This window comes from Hylobates moloch, unplaced genomic scaffold (assembly GCF_009828535.3).
Source record: "Hylobates moloch isolate HMO894 unplaced genomic scaffold, HMol_V3 SCAFFOLD_20, whole genome shotgun sequence".
Classification (NCBI taxonomy): domain Eukaryota; kingdom Metazoa; phylum Chordata; class Mammalia; order Primates; family Hylobatidae; genus Hylobates; species Hylobates moloch.
In genome coordinates, this window is record NW_026652295.1 from 26,248,658 (window position 1) to 26,258,163 (window position 9,506).

At 41.6% G+C, this 9,506-nt stretch overlaps 2 non-coding genes across 2 annotated transcripts; one reads left to right on the plus strand and one right to left on the minus strand.

Moving 5' to 3' along the window:
• Positions 1–2,427: 2,427 nt before the first annotated feature.
• Positions 2,428–2,510, minus strand: TRNAL-UAA (transfer RNA leucine (anticodon UAA)). The gene has a single exon. It is a non-coding gene; the product is annotated as a tRNA-Leu (tRNA).
• Positions 2,511–7,134: 4,624 nt separating this feature from the next.
• Positions 7,135–7,207, plus strand: TRNAV-AAC (transfer RNA valine (anticodon AAC)). Its single transcript has one exon. It is a non-coding gene; the product is annotated as a tRNA-Val (tRNA).
• Positions 7,208–9,506: the final 2,299 nt, after the last annotated feature.

Below are 9,506 nucleotides of genomic sequence, written 5' to 3' on the forward strand. Positions count from 1 at the left end.
CCTGTAATCCCAGCACTTTGGGAGGCCAAGACGGGCGGATCACGAGGTCAGGAGATCGAGACCATCCTGGCTAACACGGTGAAACCCCATCTCTACTAAAAATACAAAAGAATTAGCCGGGCGTGGTGGCGGGCACCTGTAGTCCCAGCTACTCCGGAGGCTGAGCCAGGAGAATGGCGTGAACCCGGGAGGCGGAGCTTGCAGTGAGCCGAGATCGCGCCACTGCACTCCACCCCAACCTGGACGACTGAGCGAGACTCCGTCTCCAAAAAAAAAAAAAAAGAATATAAGTCAAAAATGCATTTAGTACCTCCCCCCCAAAAAAAACCCATCACAAAGTTTAGAAAATTTAAGGCAAACCATGGTAAGTCAGTTACTGTACTAGAAATGAACAATTAGGGCCCGGCGCCATGGCTCACGGCTATAATCCTGGCTGGATCACCTGAGGTCAGAAGTTTGAGACCAGCCTGGCCAACATGGCAAAACCCCGTCTCTACTAAAAATGCAAAAAAATTAGCCAGGCGTGGTGGCAGGCTCCTGTAATCCCAGCTACTCGGGAGGCTGAGGTAGGAGAATCGCTTGAACCCGGGAGGCGGAGGCTGCAGTGAGCTGAGATTGCGCCATTGCACTACAGCCTGGGCAACAGAGACTCTGCCTCAAAAAAAAACAAAAAAAAAGTCTGATTATTGTAGTTTGCTCAGAAAATATAAGGAGCTCTCAGAACTCAATAATAAGAAAACCAAATAATAACGAATATTTAAGCACACACTTTGCCAAATATTATATATGGCCAACAGATAAACACATATACTTTACGAAAATATACTTTAATCTTTAGGGAAATGCAAATCAAAATCACAGTAAGATACTAATACATTTTTGCTAGAATGGCTAAAAAATTAAAATTGAAAACAAGCATTGGTGAGAATGAGGGGGAACATAAACTCTAATATATGGTTCCTGGGAATTTAAAATTGTATGAATTATTGCTGGAAATTTAAGACAGTATGACTGCTTTGGAAAGCAAGTCAGCAGTTTCTCATGAAACTTGTAATACAAAAGTGATAAACACTACATGAAGGTCCAATATCACTGTGAAGAAGGACAGGAGAGAATTCTAAAAATAGCAGGGCTCAAACAACAATTGATTGCAGTCATCGAATGCAAGGATAGTCTCTCACTAAGTATATACAGCAGTCGGATTACACATATTTTTCTTTTATAAAACTATAACCACACCGAGGATCATTTCCTTTCACTTTCCTGTCAAGATTGATTTAGGTTAGCCAATTATCTCCTGCTCGTTGAAATAAATGTAAAAGCACAGTGTTTACTTATTGATGCTTTCCTATAATGTCTTAGCTGAACATTTCTAGTCTGAAAGACTATTTACATTCGACAATCTTGCTCGCATTTGGGATAATTTCTCCTACTTGAGTCTGATTTTTGTAAGGAATATTGAGAGCCTTAACTGTAGTGGAGTTGGGCTTCTCTGAGTCCCGCTCTCTGGCAACAAAAAGAAGCAGTGCTTGTGGGGATTCGCTTTTGCCTGCCTCAGTGCCAAATAGAACCTAAACGCAAAATATTTCACAATTTCGTTTCTTTTGGAACTGAATCGCCTGCAGAAATTCAGGTGTCTTTGGGTAGGACATCCACTTAGGCTCTCCTCTTCCCACAATTCCTTTTTTTTTTTTTTTGGGACTGAGTCTCACTCTGTTGCCCAGGCTGGAGTGCGGTGGCGCGATCTCAGTTCACTGCAACCTCCGCCTCCCTGGTTCCGGCGATTCTCATGTCTCAGCCTCCAGAGTAGCTGGGCTTACAGGCGTGCACCGCCACATTCCACTGATTTTTTTTTTTTTTTTTGAGACGGAGTCTCGCTCTTGTCGCTTGGGCTGGAGTTCAATGGTGTGATCTCGGCTCACTGCAACCTCCACCTCCCGAGTTCAAGCGATTCTCCTGCCTCAGCCTCCCGAGTAGGTGGGATTACAGGCGCCCGCCACCACCCTCGGCTAATTTTTGTATTATTAGTAGAGACAGGGTTTCGCTATGTTGGCTAGGCTGGTCTTGAACTCCTGACCTCAAATGGTCCGCTAGCCTCAGCCTCCCAAAGTGCCAGGATTACAGGTTTGTCAATGTACTTGAATACATCCCACAGTGATAGGAATGTATTCAAGACTTGAATATACTGTGCTGTTAGGCCATAGGAATTGTGGGAAGAGGCGTCTCCTACTTAATACTGCTCACCGAAGCAATTTCTTTGAAGATTAAAAAAAATAGTGTTGAACCGAATATTGTTTAATAACCCTCGTTATTATTTGAAGCGTTTACACTCAAAGTGAGAGGGCTGTTATATTAGTTGTTATGTAAGCATACCTAGCTTCCAACTCTGCGCCAGAAATCGCAAACGTCAAAATATGCAGCGATGCCTACCGGGAGTGGGGCTCGAACCCACGCGGACACCTGTCCATTGGATCTTAAGTCCAACGCCTTAACCACTCGGCCATCCCGGTGATAAGAGACAGTTTTGTTGTCAATGTTTACTAGGCTAGAATTTGTAGTTTCTGGAAGATTATGAATAATTTTATATCCGCGAAAATTAGAACCATGTTTAAAAGAGTGTACAAAGTTAATAAATCTTTCTAATATTGCTTGGAAATAAATGAAAAGATATATTTCCAAAAGTATGACTTAATCACTAATTTGTGACAGGCATTATACTAGGGAAAGATGAACCATCCCTGATTCCTTGGACTTCCATTAAAATGAGGCATGTTGAGGGAAATCCACGCCTGTCAATGCTGGGATCAGAGCTGAATTCTAAAGATTCAGCAACCTCCGCCTCCCGGGTTCAGGCGATTGCTGGGTGCAGGAAAGAACATGTCAGAGAAAAGAGTCTCCCATACATTGACATGCAGAAGAGTTTTTAATTATTCTATTGTTGTGATTTTTTTAAACATGGACTATACAGTATAATCATCTGTGAATTTTGTAAAATATACTTATCTAGATAGTTTAAATTCCTACATATGACAGATAAAAAAATAGAAACATGTAGAAAAATAGCTTTATTATCTAGGGGACAGAATAACATTAAACAAACAAACTAAACTAAAAACACAATAGGCCGAGCGTGGTGGCTCACGGCTGTAATGCCAGCATTTTGGGAGCCCGAGGAGGGCGGATCACCTGAGGTCAGGAGTTCGAGGCCAGTCTGGTCAAGATGGCGAAACCCCGTATCTACTAAAAAATACAAAAATTAGCCGGGTGGTGGCATGCGCCTGTAACCCCAGCTACTCGGGAGGCTGAGGCAGGAGAATCGCTTGAACCTGGGAGGCGGAGGTTGCAGTGAGCCGAGATCGTGCCACTGCATTCCAGCCTGAGCAACAGAGCAAGACTCCGTCTGAAAAAAAAACAAAAAACAAAAAAAACACAAACAGTAAAGCAAAACACTGATATAGTCTGCTGCACCCAAATCAAAGAAAGCCACAATGGAACAGTAAATAGACAAATACAACCAAAGTAGAAGATACTTGAAATATTTACAAATGAAAATAACTTAATCTACATGATATAGTAAGAAGCCATTAAAATCAGCAAGATCAAACAGCAAGCTCAATAGAAAATGTGTAAAGAAGCTGGGCGCGGTAGCTCAAGCCTGTAATCCTAGCACTTCGGGGGACCGAAGCTGGCGGATCACCAGGTCAGGAGTTCGAGACCAGCCTGGCCAATACGGTGAAACCCCGTTTCCACTAAAAATACAAAAATTAGCAGGGCGTGATGACAGGCGCCTGTAGTCTCAGCTGCTCGGGAGGCTGAGGCAGCAGAATCGCTTGAACCCAGGAGGCAGAGGTTGCAGTGAGCCGAGATCCTGCCACTGCACTCCAGTCTGGGTGACAGAGCAGGACTCTGTCTCAAAAAGAAAAAAAGAAAAGAAACTATATAAAGAATAGGGACAGGGTCCTCATCAAACCCATGATAAGAAGAACCTGAAAAGATTAACATTTTAAATATTTAATATTATTATCAATTTATAAAATGCAAGATAAAATATTACTCAACCTACATTAGATTGGAAGAATTAGAAAGCTTGATGTGTCCATTATTGCAGAAATGGGAATATGGAAGCCCTCATATCCTGCTCATATCGGCCTATTGTTTGTGTTTTTAGTTTTGTTTGTTTGTTTAATGCTATTCTGTCCCCTAGATAATAAAGCTATTTTTCTACATGTTTCTATTTTTTTATCCGTCATATGTAGGAATATTAATGCAGCCATTTTGGAAAGTAGTCTAATACTTTTTACTCAAGTTAAGATTGACACACCCAATGACCTAGGTATTCAGCGCCTGGGTGTACATTCCCCCTCATGTCACAAAGATACAGATTGTATCATATGTGGATGTTAATTGCCTCACTATTTTTCCTCTTCCAGAATCAGATTCAGCCTTGAAGCCAACATTGAACAGTAGATAGGTGAAGTGTGGTAAACACATATTAAATATTATGCAACTATGAGATGTACTAGAGTATATGTACATGTACCAATCTTTTTTTTTTTTTTTTTTTGAGATGGAATCTCACTCTGTCACCCAGGCTAGAATGCAATGGCGTGATCTTGGCTTACTGTAACCTCCACCTCCCTGGTTCAAGGAATTCCCCTGCCTCAGTCTCCCGAGTAGCTGGGATTACAGGAACACACCACCATGCCTGGCTAATTTTTTTTGCATTTTTAGTAGAGATGGAGTTTCACCATGTTGGCCAGGCTGGTCTCAAGTTCCTGACCTTGTGATCTGCCTGCCTTGGACTCCCGAAGTGCTGGGATTACAGGCGTGAGCCACAGTGCCTGGCTGCATGTACCAATCTTAAAAAGAAATTTTTTTAAAAAAGATACTTAACACAATAAGATTTTCCCTTCTATTAGCACTACTCATTCTGCTTTCTGGCATTCAAAATCTTGCTACTTGCTACTGCTCATCATTTTCTCATCTTTTTGTCCCTGTGTATTTACGTCTTTAAACACCCTTAATGCTTTGTATAAGTGTAGTTTGGAATAAAGAGAAAGCAAAAGCTGTGCTTAATTTGCCATCATTATAATTAGGTCTATCTGTGACTTACTATGATTTTTTATCACCATGGAATCCTAAGGATTAGTAAAATAGTGTGTGGTGATATCCACTTGTGGTGATAGGGAACCATCATTTTATTGGGATCGAATACCAAAGAGTCTAGAAAATAAATTTTTACGTCAAATTTTCTTGTCTCTCATTTCACCACTTCAGTCTATTGAGGTTAAGCTGAAAGAACAAATATCACATCCAGGACAGAACCTCATTTGCAAGCTGCTTGCTATTTTTCTGACCACTTTCCCTAAATTCTGACAAATGCTGGCTAAGTTACTACTATTCTGCCTTCCTTACCGCTCCAACTTTTCAGAATATAGAGCTAAAAGCCAGATCCACATGAGCTGCCCTAGAAAGACACAAACGCCTTTCTATCCTGAGCATTTTCTATTCCTGGGGTTCTGGACTCAAGGCCTTCTCAGGCCATCTGAATCCCTGGCCTACTCTTTGTTGGCTGAAGCTGGCAGCTTTCTACGTTTTCACAGCTTCCACGATAGTCTCAGAAATCAGCTGTTAATTCTGTATTCTGAATGTTGGGCAATTGTAAGCACTTGGGCTTTGTGGAGGGCCCTTTATGGAGGCCAGAAAAAAATGAGGAAATGTTAGCCAGACCCCAGAACTCTGTAGTCTGCTGGAGCAGGCAACCAGATGATAACAATTGTAAAATAATTCCTTGGTCTGTCTATTAAGAAATTTAAAAAGCAGGATAAAGGGATCAGTCCTTGGTTTATTTCAGATCTCCTGCAGAGCAAAACCATGACCTTCTGCATATAACACACAGCGATAATCACTACACTAACACAAAATGTCAAAGCTGAGGACAGGTACAAATGCTAGAAAAAAAATTGGCTACAGTAAAATCCAAGGATAGTCTCACTGCAAGATAAAGTAAGGAGAGTATTTCAAGTGCTAAACAATTTTATATGCATCTCAATTGGCACAAGTTTGAAAGACCCATCAATTAGAATACACTGAAAAAAGGTAAGTTTAGACATCCAAAACTGAACTCTTGATTGTTACTTGTTCTCATTCATTCATTCACTAAAGGAATGTTAATTAATTCTCTACTAAAAGTCCTAAGCCAGAGACTATTAAGTAGCTGGGAATAAAGCAGTGGACACGACAGACAAAATATCCTTTTCCTCATGGAATTTATGTTTTAATTCCTATCAAATAGCAGTTGATGGTCAAATATGCTATCTTTTGACAAAAATTTTTACCATAGTTAGCAGAACTCTGTATCACTTCTTTAGGATTTATAAAATCTGGCCTCCTAGATGCTTTTCACTATGCTAAGGATGAGATAATTATGGATGAGGAAGCTTATCCTCGTGTTCATATATATATCTATAAAACAGCAAAAAATACATAGTGTGAGAAGCATATATACATATATATACATATGTGTAAATATACATATATATTTATTACCAATTACCATGTATGATATATAGATATTTGCTCATTGGTAACTGATCCTAATGAATACGGTTGTTCTGTCTTGATTTTAAACTTCCCCTTACACACCCAAGCTATTTACTTCTTATTATACGCCTTTGCATGAACACTGCCTCTGCCTTTTGTTTCAAACCTCAAGAAAGAGTCTTATTTAGGAGTAAGCGGGACTTTGAATGAATCTCACTGACAGGCTGCTAGCATGAAGAAAAAAACACTCGAGGGCACCAATATCCTGCTTTTCAGTCATCGAGAAATGAACATCAGAGCGTCTTATGAGAGCAGAGAGCGTAGAACATACCAAAAAAAAAAAAATGCATTGAAATAAAATTTCCCAAGAGACTGCCTTCTATCTCCCCGCCCTGTGCTTCTGAAAGAATTGAAGCTTCAGGAGAAGCATTTGCTTGATTGCGAGTTGTCGGGTTTTAAACTATGGATTCTAAGAATTAGAAAGTGTAGGGGAAAATATTATCCCTCTGCCAAAGATACACCCTGAAGGAACGGATAAATTTAAAGTTCATTTTAACTAATTCGAAAGCGAAATACAGTCTTACCAAGTAAGTTTCCGTAGTGTAGCGGTTATCACGTTCGCCTAACACGCGAAAGGTCCCCGGTTCGAAACCGGGCGGAAACAAAGTGTAGCTCTTGGTTTTTGGGTTTTTTTTTTTTTTTCTTTTCTTGAGACGGAGTCTTACTCTGTCGCAAGGCTGGATTGCAGTGGCGCGATCTCGGCTCACTGCAACCTCCCACTCCCTGGTTCAAGCGATTTTTCTGCCTCAACCTCCCCAGTAGCTGGGATTAGAGGTACGCACCACCACGCCCAGCTGATTTTTGTATTTTTAGTAGGGACGGAGTTTCACCATGTTGGCCAGGATAGACTCGAGCTCCTGACCTCGTGATCCACCCGCCTCGGCCTCCCAAAGTGCCGGGATTACAGGCCTGAGCCAGTGCGCCCGGCCCACAGTTGTTTTGTAAAATTCTGAATCTATTTATTTATATATATATGTGTGTGTGTATACTCACATACTATATATATATTATATATATAAAAACATTATATATACATAATTTTTTTTTTTGAGACGGAGTTTCGCTCTTGTTGCCCAGGCTGGAGAGCAATGGCACGATCTCGGCTCACTACAACCTCCACCTCCCGGGTTCAAGTGATTCTCCTGCCTCAGCCTACCTAGTAGCTGGGATTACAGGCATGCGCCACCACGCCCGGCTACTTCGTATTTTTAGTAGAGACGAGGTTTCTCCATGTTGGTCAGGCTGGTCTTGAACTCCCTACCTCAGGTGATCCGCCCGCCTCGGCCTCCCAAAGTGCTGGGATTACAGGCGTGAGCCACCGCGCCCGGTCGGTCAGAACTTTCAATTAAAAGAATGGTAATATAACAAGAGCAGAACTAAGACTGACTTTCTCACCCGGCCCTCTCACCCAGCCCTCAACAAATACTCGAGTTCAAGTAGTACTTGTTCCATTAAAGATACTGTGCCTCGGCCGGGCATGGTGGCTCACCGCGCCTTGGCCGGGCGTGGTGTGGCTCATGCACGTCATCCCAGCACTTGGGAGGCCTAGGCGGGTTAATCATCTGTAGTCAGGAGTTCGAGACCAGCCCTGGCCAAAATGGTGAAATCCCATCTCTACTAACAATACAAAAATTAGCTTGGCTTGGTGGCTCGCGCCTGGAATCCTACTCGGGAGGCTGAAGCAGGAGAATCACTTGCACCCGGGAGGTGGAGGTTGCCGTGAGTCGAGATCCCACTGCACTCCAGCCTGGGTGACTGAGGGAGACTCCATCTCAAAAAAAAAAAAAAAGATACTGCACCCGGCTGGCGTTGGCCTTCTATAGGAAGAGATGCGGTACTCCTCTGTTGAGGGCAGAAAGAGTTAGTGAAGTAACGTTAAGTTTTTTTAAAGCTCTTTCGACAGTTCAGTGGAGAATATTTTGTAGAGAGAAAAGAATGGAATTAAGGAGATCTGTTAAGTTCCTTTCATCAGAGATGACTGTGGCTTGAACAGTATGGTGGCAGTTGAGGTGGTGAGAAGTAGTCAGAGCCTGGTTATATTTTAAAGATAAGAGCCAAGAGGAATTTCAGAGAACATGGATGTGAAGAGTGGAAGAATAGAATCGGTGATAACTCTGAAGGTTTTGTTTTTTTGTCTGAAAAAATGAAAGGATGCAATTTCCATTAACTGAAATGGAGAAGACTTGGTGCAGCAGGATTATTAGGAGAAAAAAATGAGAGTCCAGTTTTAGACATGCTAACTGGTATACCATAAAACATTTAAGTGTAATGCCGAGGAATCACTTGAATACACAAATCTGGAGTTTAATGGAGTGGTCTAGATTGCAGATTCAAATTTATGAGTGGTAGTTATATAAACATTATTTATGCCATGAAAATAGATGAGTGAGTGTATATAGGAAAGAGGTCCAAGGACCAAGTCCTGAGGTATCCCATCATAAAGCTGGCTGGTGGAAAGAAGAGAAACAAAGGCTGTCGAGAAGAAAGAGCCAGTGAGAAAGACAGAAAATCAGGACAGCAGTGTCTTGGAAATCAAATAAAATGTTTTAAGAAGAATAATGTGCCTATTGCCCCTGAGAAGTCAAGAAAGATAAGAACTTGGGAGTGATCATTAATTTTAGACATGTAAAGGTCATTCATGGCTTTGACCAGAAGTTTCCATGAAGTGCTGATACCAAAAAACCTGAAGGTGGTGGGTTCCCAAAAGAAAGGGAAGCGAGAAACTGCAGGTAGTAAATCTGAATAACTTTATAGGAAATTTTTAAAGAAAGTCATCTGAGAAATGGGGCACTAACTAGAGAAAAATGTTGACTTAAGAGAAGCTTTTGTAAGATAGGGGTCAAACTCCTGACCTCAGGTGATCTGCCAGTCTTGGCCTCCCAAAGTGCTGGGATTACAGGTGT